The sequence below is a fragment of the Nuphar pumila genome, chromosome 15, assembly GCF_984573655.1.
Source record: "Nuphar pumila chromosome 15, dmNupPumi1.hap1.1, whole genome shotgun sequence".
In the NCBI taxonomy this organism is placed as follows: domain Eukaryota; kingdom Viridiplantae; phylum Streptophyta; class Magnoliopsida; order Nymphaeales; family Nymphaeaceae; genus Nuphar; species Nuphar pumila.
In genome coordinates, this window is record NC_143263.1 from 47326423 (window position 1) to 47340829 (window position 14407).

General features: G+C 38.1%; 1 pseudogene; it reads left to right on the plus strand.

Annotated features, from left to right (window-relative positions):
* The first annotated feature begins 4486 nt into the window (after window positions 1–4486).
* On the plus strand, window positions 4487–10080 carry LOC149815349 (pentatricopeptide repeat-containing protein At1g08070, chloroplastic pseudogene; annotated as a pseudogene).
* Window positions 10081–14407: the final 4327 nt, after the last annotated feature.

Sequence of the window (14407 nt, forward strand, 5' to 3'; positions counted from 1 at the left end):
GTGTGTGTGGCGCAAGAGAGAGAGAGAGAGAGAGAGAGAAAAAGGAGGCAAAAACATTTTTTCTAAACATTTTTTTGGTTAGAACCAGATCTAACCTGACCTGTTTTAGTTATTGGACATGAATGATACATTTGATCTTTTATCAGTGGATCGTGTACTAAATAGTGTCTTTATTCTGATCCAAAACTTTACTATGAAATCTTGAGTTGGGTCTGGATACACTATACAGAGCTGGACTTGCTTTTCTAAATATGGATCCAATATTGGATCCAGCTTGACACATGTGTCTGAAAGCTTAGAAAACCCTGTAGATTTGGATATGGATCGGTTTTGGGTTTATTCATACCGCATTCATAAGGGCACACGTGTTGGTTGCAGGTAAGGATGAAAAATGGCTCGAAATTGAGTAAACCTGTGAAGAGTGGGTTCGGTTTCCATTTGGATTCAAGTACGATTTTGAGATGGGTCCCACATTCAGTTATGATATAATCCTGACCATATCCATTTACTGGAAATCAACCTGGGTTTGAGATTTTGTTCCAAATCCAACTAGTGTGGGGATATATACTATTGGATCCAACGATGTAAGTCGGATTCTGTTTGGATTCTGACCGATTTGCACCCTTAGTTGTAGGTGGCATATATCTACATCATAATTCATGTAGTCAGACCCATGTCCACAAGGATGTAAATAGTTCATATCTGGATTGGATCGGACTAATGGATGTTTGCTAAACAGTTTTGAATTCAGATTCGGTGAAAAACTCATACCAGATCCACTATAAATATTTGTCAAAATTCAGATAATTTCAAATTTAATAGCAAAAAATCAAAATATATCTACATCCAATTAAAATGCAAGAAGTATACGCTTCAAAGCACGGGAGGCTAAGGCATCAGTACTAGGGGTGGCAATAGTGTCGGGTTGGCGGGTCGACCCGACGGGTTGGCGGGTCAGCATACCTCAACCCGAACCCGACCCGTTTATTAAACGGGTCGGCTGTGGCAAACACGAACCCGACCCGTTTAATAAACGGGTAACCCGACACGACCCGCCAACCCATTTAATAAATGGGTTGGGTCGGGTAAACGGGTTCTCAGGTTCGCGGGTCGGGTTGATGGGTTGACGGGTTGGGTTGGCGGGTTGGCAGACGGGTTGGCGGGTTGACCCACCCGCCTAACCCGTTTATTAAACGGGTCAGCCGGGTTGGCGGGTTGGCATACCCCCAACCCGAACCCGACCTGTGTCGACCCGTTTATTAAATGGGTTGGCTTAAGCCCAACCCGAACCCGCCTAAGAGGCGGGTTGGCGGGTCGTGTCAGAAATTGCCACCTCTAATCAGTACTGTTGTTGGCTTTGAATGATCGAATATACGGAATAATGACTCGAAATGATATTTGAGAGTTTGGCATGCATCCTTTAGTTAGAGGTGCTAGCCGGTACGAGACAGCTATCCACATTGGGTGGCTATTGGACGCACGACGATTATCATCCAATTAATTCCTTGTAAGAAAAAATTGCTAAATTAAAGTTTCACTGTGTAAAAACACATACAGTGAAGCTGACTAAGCAGCAAGGCCAGGACTGTTGCAAGTGCGAAAAATTGAGCCTTGCAATTTAACCCGAAGACAAAATTCAATTCATTGGCATTCCTACACATCCACATACCACATCGGACAGTCTAAAATTTTGTACTTGTGATATTACTTAAAGAAACTTGTGTGCATAAAAGATAAATCTAGGTGACAATTATTTTAGCATGATTTTTTCAAATGCATTGGAATCGTATACTTCACAAATATCATGTTCTTAAAGTGACATTCAAATGATAAAAAACACTTTTACATTTTTTATATTGTTTTTGCAATTTTAGATATTTTATGGTTTTAAAATTTTGTATATGTCAAACTTTTTAGATTTTCTATAAAACAATTTTTTTTCATTTGCCATGAGATTTTTTGCACATGATTTTATCAAGAACAAGATCTTTGACACATACATAAATTAATTTTGGATTTGACTGTGAATCGATTTTCAAAACCATTTTGGGAATTGGCCAATTTCAATTCTGATCCAAATCTAGTTGAATCAGACAACTTGTAACCAGCAAATGACGTGTTGAAAAAATTTTAAAAATATTTTAAACACTTTTTAAATAAGGATTACTTTAACATTAAACTAATTGTGTCTAATATTAAATGGATTCAAACTTTTTAAAATAACTAAAATCGTTTTGAAAGAGTGATATCTTTTAAAATTCTTGTTTACTTTCTATAGCATTATAATTCTTTCAAACACTTTTTTTCAAAAAATAACTTTATAAAGTTATCAACAAATAACTGTATCAAGTTCGGGTCTTGGTATGACCAAACCTGACATATGCACAACCATGCATGAATCCTTGTATGGATAATTGAAATAAGAGAATTTCTTGTTATTTTCATCTTTTTCTTGCTTTCATAGATAAAATGAGATAATTTTACATAATTATAGATTTGTGTAGCCATAGCTGGTAGTTTGGTAGGTCTTCTTTCATAAACCTAAACCTGGTGATTAATTTGCATCAATAACATACACCTGTCCGAACTAGACCCGAGGAAATATTAAAATTTTAATGTATGTTTAATTTGAAAAATGTGAGTCTTGATTGGAGCTGAGGTTGGACTTGAGTTTGGCATGAAATTCTACAAATCATATTCGTATCTATATACTAGTCCGACCCATTTGGTTTGACCAAAATGCTAATCAAACCATTTTTTATTATTACTCAGATGAGCTGTACTACTAGATCCGATATGGGTCGCATTCCTTTCTCGCGTACGTGTATTGTTTTGTTTGGACCTTGGGGTTGAGCAGTGAGAAAAGAACAGTAGAAGAAAGAAGGTAGTGAGTAGGATCAGGTTTGCCCACAAGGGCTACCCACACATGGCTAAGCGGGTAGCCTTAAGGCCTTCAAGTTGAAGGAGGCAGAGAGTTCCATACCTCGGGTGCACATCCTTCGCTGTAAGGCCTAAGTTAGATGAGAAATTATTATAAGGAGCACTGGCGGAGTTTTTCAATGTGAATATTGAAACAAGACTACAGTCAACGCACCTCCTGGCTAGGGGTGTCAACAGGTTGGGTTGGGTTTTAACTCAACTGCAAGAGTTGATGAAAAAGGGTTTTATACGACCTAGTGTATCACTTTGAAGTGCATTTGTTTTATTCGTAAAGAAGAAAGATAAGTCGATGAAGTTATACGTACGGAGGATTTGTTAAACCAATTGCACAATACAAAGGTGTTTTCAAAGATCAACCATAAATAGAGTTATCATCCACTGCGAGTTAAGAATAATGATGTTTATAAAAAAGGCACTTGGCCCTAATTTTTGAGCCGAGCTCAGGTCTAATCGGACCTATCATAAGAGAAATCATACCCAGACCCGATAAGAACCGCATGAACCAGACGGGGGGCCATGTCTGGTAAACACTATTTTTTTTATCATTTTTATATTAAAAAATTACGGGTCTTAATTAAAACTCCTGTTGGGTATAAAATTTTACAAACTATACCCAAGTCCATGTATTAATCAGACCTTTGGGTCCAAACCCAAGTCTTAATCAAGTCTTCTTATTTATCACCGTACCCAGACCCTATGAGGTTTGGTACAAGTCGGGTTGGGTAAACCCGACTCGTTGACACCTAGCCCTGGCTATAACAGGACGTATGAACCAGAACTTTGTTTTTTCCCACTGTGCACACAAATATACTATCATTTCTAAGAAGTTTTAAGGGACTGGTATGCGAGCCAAAATGGAGTGTAAATGTGACAAAGAATGTGTTTGATTACATCAATCTACGAGAACTGAGGTTTCGTGGATCGAGGTGTAGAGCTAAGCTTTTATCTAACCTCCATGCAAATAGAGGATCTAAAAGCCAAAACACTTCACAAATCAAACTGATTTGAACGGGTGGGGCCGGGGTGTTTTAGAAAACCTAGGATCTTAGATTCCAAGCAATCAAACACACCCATCCAGTTTATGCATTTGAAAAAAAAGAGAAGAGAGTCAAGTTCAATCCTTTTCAAAGGTCCAAAACACCATTGATTCCCGGGTCGGCAAAGGTGGAAATGGGGGGCTGTAGCCCAGACTTGCCTTCCGACCCAGTTAAAAAAAAAAATTTAAAAGCCCAGTCCTGATTCTCGGGTCGAATTCAACACCTGGCAAGGGCGGGCACCCGCCCGTGCTGGATCCGACCCGTTTAACTTATTACCCCTTAGCCCCTCTTCTTCTTCGATCTTGATTTTGAGTGACCTAGCCCTTGCCCTCGTCTTCCCCAAATCCCCTTACTCCCGACGATCGATCCAACGTTGCTCAACCGCCCAACTTCTTCTTCGATGTCAGCCAAACTTCTCCTTCGACGTCGATCGCCCACGCTTCTCCTTCAAGCCTTCGGCGCTGCTCTCGTGCTCCTGAGTGAGCGAGATGACGAGACATCGACCGAGCATGACGATGATACACCGGTCTTTTGGGTAATTTGACTAATCAAATATATGCTAGTTTAATTTAATCAAATTATAGGTGGATTAAAGTAGATTGGAGTGAATTTAATCAAATCAACTCTGAAGTAGGGTTTATCCTGACCTGAAACAATTCACTGCATTTATTTTTTATCAAATTTTATTTAAAATAATAAGACAATTTACCCATTTTGGTGATAAATCCTATTTTTTATTCCTGAATGAGCTCTTATACATATATTCGTATGTATATGTATATATTATATACATATATGCAGATGTCTCTCGCTCTTTTATCTCATGTTAATTGTTTGACTCATAAATTAAATTAAAGTGAAAGATGAATGTTGACTGTTGATGATAATTTATGTTTTTGGGTGCAATAATTCTACTTTATCTACTCATTTTAGTTGGAACAAAGCTAGGAGAAGGTTGTGAATCAGTGATTTCTGAATTTTAGAATAAGTCTTTATTTCTGAATTATAGAATCAATTATCTATTTTATCTACTCAAATTATAGAGAATTATAGAAAAGTCCTGACTTCTAACTTGTGTTTTAATGTTCTGATATCCAAATTAATTATCTTTGGACAATAGGAGAATGTTGTGAATCAGTGAATTTATTTGAAGGAAAAGGAGATATATTTGAAGGTTGTGAATTAGTGAATATCGTTTCAGCGGTGCTAACTCTTATCTAGTTACTCTTCTAGTGACTTGTGAGTATATGCTTAACTCTTATTTAGTTGCAATTTACAAATTTATTGTTGTTATTTGTCTTGATCCATACCCTATGCACGATTATTAAATTGTTATAGTTGTTAAGTGTTAATTATTATAGTATTAATTTGTTAATTGGTATAGACTTATAGTGTTATATTGGTATTTTTCTGTCATTTATCACCAATCAGTAATTGTATCTGATTCAGTGTACTTGTGTAGAATTGTAATGATTAATTGTATAGATTATTGATAGTTTACGTGTTTGGTTAATAATTTTATCATCAATCAGTAACTGTATCAGATTGATGTAGTTTTTTATCATCGATTTTAAGTACCTACTCTACTTGATTTGTATCAAAAGTTGGTTGCAAGTGGAAGTTCAGAAAGTTACGTCATGTAACTAGATTATTTCGTCTTGTATTGACATTACCAATTTTTACGACCACTACAGAACGAGCATTTTCAGTGATGAAGCATGTGAAGACAGAAATTTGTAACAAAATGGATGACGATTTTCTTGCTGACTGTATGACATTATACATCGAACGAGAATATACTATGACTTTAGTTATAGATTCTCTTATAGATGAATTTTATGTTGCGGGTAATCGTCAGGGTTGATTTTAGTTGGTACTTTTGTATTTTGATTTATTTTGTCATAAATAAAATTTATGCATTGTTATGAGCTTCAAATTATCGCACCAGTGTTATGTATTGTCATTAGATAATGTTTAAGAACTTTCTGTTGAGGTTGAGAAAGGTTGCAACAAATAGTTTGATTTGTCCATATAAAATAGATTTTTATTAATAATTATAGTCATTTTTATTTTATCCCAAATATTTTTTTTTTGGGCCGCTGCCCCCGAACCCCTGACTATCACACCATTTTTTTTTTGTTGCTACACCCCTGTTTGCCCCCCCCCCTCCTCACATGAATCCTAGCTACGCCCTCGTATAAAAATAACTTACAAAATGGGCACGATGTTAAATGAAATATGTTAATAGATTTTGAGTGTTACTTTTTTCAAAATTATGAACCCTTAAATGTTTTTAGCACGATTGATTTACTAAAAATTGGCACTTGGATCATGCATCTTGGATGAAAAAAATGATATTTTGACCCTTAAAAAAGTATAAAAATTATAAGCTATTGATTTTTTAAACCTTACAAAAACTTTGAAACCTTATAAAAACTTATCCATAGCATTAAATGCTCTTGGGGGTGATTCTCGTACAAAGAAGCTTATAAATCACATATGTACAATCAGGATTTTGAATAATAACCAAAAATACAATTGCAGGTTTCATATTTTGTAGGTTTTCATATATATATATATATATATAGTGATTGGTAGTTGCTCACCCGTTAGGTGCGAAATGAATGTGCTAAATGCGTTTTTTAGTTTTTGTTTTTTTTTAAATCTTGATCGTACAAATTTGATGTATGTACTTGATTTTATAGGGATCAGCTCATGAAGAGCTCTATTCCAACACATGGATGGGTTTTTATAAGGTTCAAAAAATCAACGGTCTAAAATCTATGTAAATTTTTGAGGCTTCAAATATCATTTTTTTCATCGAAAACACATGATCTAGATATGGATTCCGCATAAATCGACCATGCCCAACATATTTATGGAGTCAAACTGAAAAAAAAAATACTGAAATGACAACAAAACACATTTAGCGTATCATTTCACACCTAACTTGTGAGCAACAACCAATCTCTCTCTCTCTCTCTCTCTCTCTCTCTCTCTCTCTCTATATATATATATATATATATATATATATATATATATATATATATATATATATATATATATATAATCACTAGAATATGAGAACCGAACACATGTGAACTAATGTGTAAACCGTTATTTTCATGAATTTTAATTATTTTCTCTTGAATCTAACCATGGGGATGTGATCTACTCACTTAGATTTATAAGAACCCAGTCTTGAATGATCGGATTTTGATGCATAAGCATGATGTTTTTAAGGTTTTAAAATCAATAGCTCATAATCTTAATAAATAGTCATGCATTCAAAAATCATAATTTTTCAATGGTTGATTCATAGCAAATTCACCCTGCCAAACACATCCACATGATTGGATTTGCAAAAAAAGTGTTGAAAATGCCAATATTTCTAATTCTCATATTTGAGTTCTCATATTCTAGTTACTATATATCACAGTGACAAATATCGTGAGATTTAAGAAAATCTTGCTATAATATCATGAGAAATTGCCTGAACATTTAAAACGACAATTTCTTGCAAGATTTTCAAAATATCGTGAGATTTATGAAAAAACATAAATACCTTGATTTAAACACGATATATATGTTTTAAACGGCTATTTATCATGAAAACCCTGTGTATTTTTATTTTTAAATAAATTTTATTAATATTTTCTTATAAACAATATTTTTATATTTTTAAAATTTTTTATTGCCGAGATTTTGTCAAAAAATGCAAGATTTATGATTTTTTTTCATTTTTTCGTGACTTTTTTAAAAACCAGATTTTGCCTAAAAAAATGTTTGTCACTATGTATCGGTATCTGCAGAAATTTGATACGCTTCAGGCCTGAATCGATGATTTTTAATAATTATAAAAAAATACAAAAATACTTTTTAATATTATTTTAAATTTATTTTAATAGTTTTAACACGTGTCAAATTCTGATTGATACATAATAATTTTTTATTATTTTTGGGCAGATACAGAACGAATTCAGTTGAATCGGTGGCCCAACGATTCAGGGCTGATACCGATACCGACAACATTGCATTTCTCTACAACTGGCTGCATGGTCGACCAGGACTATTCTCTGGTTTTCCTAACACGCACGTGCGGCTTTCACGTGCCGATATGGAGCCCCGCCTCCTCCTCTCTCGGCTACACTCGTGTGCCAACCTCAACCAGATAAAGCAGGTGCATTCCTTCCTCATAACTTCCAATTCCCAGCAGAATTTCTGCGGAGTTCTCGTGCTTAAGCTCGTGGATCTGCGCCTGTTAGATTACGCGCGCCGAGTGTTCGACGAAATTCCTCAACCAAACGTGTCCGTCTCAAACTCGCTGATTTCTGGCTTTTCGAGATCCGGATTGAACGAAGAAGCACTCAGGTGCTTCGTTTCAATCCACCGTAACGACCATCCGTTCAATTCATTCTCGTTTCCTCCGGTTCTGAAGGCGTGTGCGGCGATACCGGAAGTTCATGCGGGAAAGCAGATGCATTCTTTGATAATCAGGTTGGGTTTTGGCTCGAACGTCGTAATTCAGACCGGTCTGATCGACTTTTATTCGAAATCGGGAGATGTTGATTCAGCTGAGTGCGTGTTTGGTGAGATTTTGTGGAAGGATTTGGTTTCGTATAACGCGTTGATATCCGGGTTTTCGAAGAATGGGAGAATTAGTAATGCCCGCCTGGTGTTTGATGAAATGCCGGAGAAGAATGTGGTTACTTGGAACGCAATGATCTCCGGGTATATGCATAATGGGGAGTGCATGGAGGGGATGGAAATGTTTGAACGGATGTGTGCTGAAGGAGTGGAGCCAAATGAGGTCACCCTGGTGACTGCATTGTCTATTGCCGCGAAGCTTGGAGATCTGGAAAGCGGTCAGAGGATCAAGACTTACATTGATGAACTTGGATTCAAGATGAGCCTGATTTTGTCGACTGTGGTCATGGAGATGTATGTGAAATGTGGGTCAGTAAATGAAGCACGCAAAGTGTTTGATGGAATGTCTGATAGGGATGTGGTTGCTTGGACCACAATGATTGCTGGATACACGCAGAATGGGCAGTTTAATGAAGCTATCATGCTCTTTGATCAGATGAAGGAAGAGAGATTGAAGCCAAATGAGGTCACGATTGTCAGTGTGCTGTCTGCATGTGCCAATTCTGGATCCGCAGATGCAGGTGACAGGGTGGGGGCTTGCATAGAGAGTGAAGATATGATTTCCAGTGTCTTTGTTGGGTCTGCGTTGTTGGGCATGTATGCAAAAACGGGCAATATTGGAAAAGCTAAGCAAGTGTTTGATAAAATGGCTCATCGAGGTGTTGTATCTTGGAATGCCATGATTGGAGGACTTGCTATGCATGGGCTTTTCAGTGATGTGATCGAGCTATTTGGACGGATGCGAGAATTAAGGATTGAGCCTGATGATGTAACATTCGTTGGGTTATTAACAGCTTGTGTGCATGCAGGACTGGTTGAAATGGGTTGCCGAATTTATGATTTCATGCATGAGGATTTCGGAATCATTCCCCAGATTGAGCATTGTGCATGCATTGTTGATCTCTTCTGCCGAGCTGAGCTTGTGAGAGATGCTTATGGGTTCATAAAGAAGATGGATCTCGAGCCTAATGCTGTCATATGGGGAACCCTGCTGAGTGCTTGCAGAATCCACAATGATGTAGAGTTGGCTGAATGTGCATCAGAAAAATTGATGATATTGGAGCCTGAGAACTCAGGGAGTTATGTACTCCTTTCAAATATATATGTGAATTCTGGGAGGTGGTATGATGCTGTGAGGGTGAGGAATTTGATGAAGGAGAAAGGAGTGCAGAAAAACCCAGCTTATAGTTGGATAGAGGTGGAAAATGCTGTTCACAAGTTTCTGGTTGGTGATAGATCACATCCTCAATCTGATGAGATTTACTGTGCCCTCGAAGGGCTGGGTCTTGTGATTGAAGAGAGCAATGTATATTTTTCTTTCTAGACAAACAGTATCAGAGTGAATTTGGACCCCATGTGCTTCTAGAGAGCATTAGGCTGAGAACTTAGGTGCAACAAAGGTGGTATCTTACAAGGAGCAGCTATGGGACATATAGCACATAGGGAATGGAAGCATCAAAACTTGTGATCTGTAGTCGAAAGGCTAGCTAGCCTATGGGAAACCATAGCAGTTCTTGGGTAAGATAGCCAACTTCACTAAAAGATTGTATGTGCAGGTTCTCATTGCATCACAAGCATTAGCCTTCATGTATGCGCCAGCTCACATCCACAACTATAAGTGTGCAGATTGGAAGCATCATATATTGTGATTTCTAGCTGAAAGAAGCTGAACTAGCCAATGGCAACCAGGGCAATTCCTGCCTGAGTAAGCTAACTTTGCTAAAAATATTAGTATGTGCAGGTTTCAATTCCCTGACAAGCATCAATATACATCTATGCACCAGTCTGCATCCACACCCATACTTTTGCAGAATGGATGCATCGAAGGGTGTGATTTATAGTCAAAAGAAAGGCAGCTCAGGGGCGAAGCAGAGCAATTCCAGTGTAAGATTCCTAACTTTGGCTTAAAAACTTATCATATGCAAGTTCCCATTACATAACAAGCATTAGTCTGCACGTGTAGACCAATCCCCATCCACATCCATGTGGACACATACATTTGCTGTCATTCAGACTCATGTTGAGGCTCATACATGTAAATTAGACCAAATTCCTTCATTTTGGCAGGAAGGTTTGGGTGGTAGTAGCCCATGAATCCTATGGAGTTTTTCTTATTACTTCATCTTGTCCTTCACCGGTAGATCTCCATTGCCAACATGGTGGAAGATGAAACAATATAATGTGGTCTTAGTTGGGCCAGTCCCAACAGCCTTTCAGTTTTGGTACCGTGCCAGGAATTGCAATTCATGATTTTGCAGGCCACTTATGATGGCTAAAGCTGAACATCCTTTGAAAGTCAAAGTGAGCTTAATGGGGCTTAAAGAAATGTGATGTTGGCTTGTTTGTGTATGTCTGTTCTTCTGGTATATTGAAGGTGTGGCATCAATTGGTGCAGGCTCTCATGCGGACATGCTCTAGAACCTACAGTTTTGACTGCAATTTCATTGGATGAACTTACTGAAGTCGACAAAGATGAACCAGGTCATTGTGTGAAGTTCCAGCTCTTATGGTGATGTCTGTTTTCAGGTGCTCGCACGGTCACAATGGAAGGTCTAGTGGACTAAGACTGCAAACTATTGCTAGCCAGATTGGTTGATCTATGTTGAATTGGTTCAAGGTTGGACGTAGGAACTCATCAGCACAACTCGAGTAGGGGGCAGCTGATTCAATTTGGCGACTCCCATTGGAGAGAGACAGAGAGCAATTTGAATTTTTCCAAGAACTTTTTGGGAAGACTCTCAGGGCATGTTTGTGTCAGCACCATAGCGTCAAAGCGTCAAAGGAGTTCTAAATCTTTGAAGTTCAGGGGATTGTGATCTGGGGGGAGTTATACTGCTGCAGTTACGATCTTCTGCATGCTTCCTGTGCCACCAACAGTCCATTTTAGTTTGAATTTGATTTGCTTTCTCGTCCTCAATCAACACAAAATAGTGGCGAGGCAAAAAGAAGTTGACGGTGCATGTCCTTTTGGTATCCATGATTTGGTTGCTTGTGTTTGAAATGTTAATGCGACCGTTGTATGGTCAATGTCAGTAAAATAACCCACTTCCTTGTAACCATGGTATGGACCGGATCCGGACCCAATAGCAGAACCTCAAAAATAGATCCGTGTTTCGACTCACCTGGGTCCAAACCAGATCCAACCCATTGACACTCCTAACTATAACCATAAACAAATATATCATAATACATTGTCATCTAACAAGAGCAGATTTCTAAACAGCTCGATTAACTATGGCCAAAGAAGTGGTAAAAGAATATAGTCAAATGTAGTAACTAAACCAAACTTTTTTATCCCATCTCGCAGTAGCTGCAAACAAAACTCTTATTTTTTTTTTCAGGAAAAAAACTCCAGCTACCCACTGCACTTTTTTTGGTATTTAGTAGGCTTCTGGTTGGTAAAACCCTTGAGGTCCCCCCACCCCACATCAAAGAGTTTGCATCACTACTTAATTTACTGAAGGCCTCTAAGAGGAAATGACAATTTCAGAACTATGATGATGCAATCCTTGACATAGAATACCCAATCTGCATAAAAGGTTGAAACTGAACATGCTTCTGTCCTTCCAAGATTAGCTAACCTGGCCCACTTTTGGTTCATACCCATCCAATTACATGTCTTATGAACAAGAGCAGCTAAACCAACAAAGGGTAGGGTCCACCATACTATGTGCCTTATTTGTGAGAGGCTGAGATAGCCCCACCCACATTGTTTTGGGTGCGGCACATGCCCCACATCATAATCTCGTACCCACCGGCCTACCAAATCTTAAAGAGGGGCCACCTTACGAGCTCACACCAGGGTGAAGTACACTACTCACCAATGTTGGGCCCAGGAATCTTTGTACACCATTGTGTATCAGAAGTGGCACGTGATGGCATTTATGAAGGTTTGAAAGGCAAACTCGTAAAAATGTAAAAAAAAATGCAAACTTTCACTCCCAAGTCATAATGCACATAGTTTTGGTCCTTTTTGGAGCTTTATAGCGGACCAGATAATGAGATTCCTCTTTTCTTTTGCCAACTGCCTTTTCCAATTCCACCACATATTCTCACGTTTAATTCTGGCTTACCTACTTACCATGTTTTTGTTTCAAATACTTCAATCCCAACAAATTGCCCTTCATGTTCACAAAAATTTGAATTACTCAACCTCAGCTTTGTTAAGTATCAAATGCCAGGAGAAGCCTTTGAGCCAAATGCTGTGGCCTCTTTAATGTACCATTCATCCCCTTGGTCATGCCATCTTATTCTCTTTGTTTTGGCATTAGCCATTAAAGGGAAAGAAAAGTTAAGCCTTAATTTGTGGACAGGTTCACACTTAACCTTATAATATGGTCTGTCTTGGACCTGGCTAGTGGGTTAGGTTGCTAGAGTAGTATGTGATGCTTGGCTTGATCAGAAACTAGTTTGTCTATATCTATCATGGAGTGCATAACCCATTTGACATGTAAATTCCAGAAAAGAAAAGAGGACTCATGGCTTAGGTTTCACATACACCATACTTAATTGACCTTGGGTTTGATTAAATTTGGGCTCATACCAAGCCTAGACTCAAAAGGCAACACATCCAATAATGCCGAATATTTACGATGATGAGCTTTGTTGTTGCTGCTGTTTTTATGTCTTATTTTTTTTTTTAAATAATGGGGTGATGTAGCGGTGGAGTAGCCTGCAATCCGGGTCCAAGAGATCAATTTGGATCAGGTTTTTGTTTGAGTTTTATTTTGATTTGGACATTTTTAATATAATGAATCCATCTCGGATCCAATTTAGAATCATGGTTTCTTTTGTTCCCTATAAATGCTCATTATAAAGATTAGAGGGTTGATTGATTGAGACTTTGGTTAATATCTTTGATTTATAAGTTGATTTATTTCTTATTTTTCATTGCTTTCCTTTGATTTTCGTACGTAGGAGTAGAGTAACATACTTCTTTCTTCGATCTCGGGTTTATGAGGTTGCATCATGTGGAGAAACCACCCTTGGTTCTATTTCGATATCTTCTGGCATATATTTCTACGGTTACTCCCCTTTTCACCTGCCCACTGGGAATAGTTTTCCATTGGTTTTGACTGTACAGGAAAGGGCACACAGTCCGGGTATCGAACCTGTGATGTTATTCAACTTGAACGCCTTAACCCAGCAACCTAGCCAGGTTTGCGAGCCCCTATGGGCATCTATCATTCAAAAAATTTACAAAGATGAATGACCTTTGAAATTCTCCATGTATTTGAACTTGGGACCCACATTTGGCTAGGTTTGGAAATGACTTGAAGCTTTATACCAACATTTCCAAACTTTCCTCGTGGTACTTTTGGAAACCAAAATGTTTGACTCATAAGGGTAAGGGTAAGGGTAAGGGTAGAATGTCCAGCACTATTTTGGAGGCAGGATCAGGTGCAATCACATTGCACAAATGCAATATGCGGCTGCACCTGGTGACCCTCCATCTTCTGTTGTAAGCCTGTCAGAGTGGGGCCTAACAGCAAATCTATGGTGATCAGGCACATTGCATTTGTGCAATGTGATTGCACCTGATCCCATCACTATATTATGAGAAGATCCAACGCCAAGAGCCAGACAATTCCCATTCTGATTCTATCACTGATATTATGCCATTAATGCTAAGATCATAACAATCAAACACGCTGATGATGATTACTTCAAAAAATTGCTTGTGCTAATTTATAATTAATCCCATGTTAAGTCGATCAGTGAACTGATGCAAAGGCTTGTTAGCTAGTTTTTGAGCCTATCTAACAATAAATAGGCCTCACTAG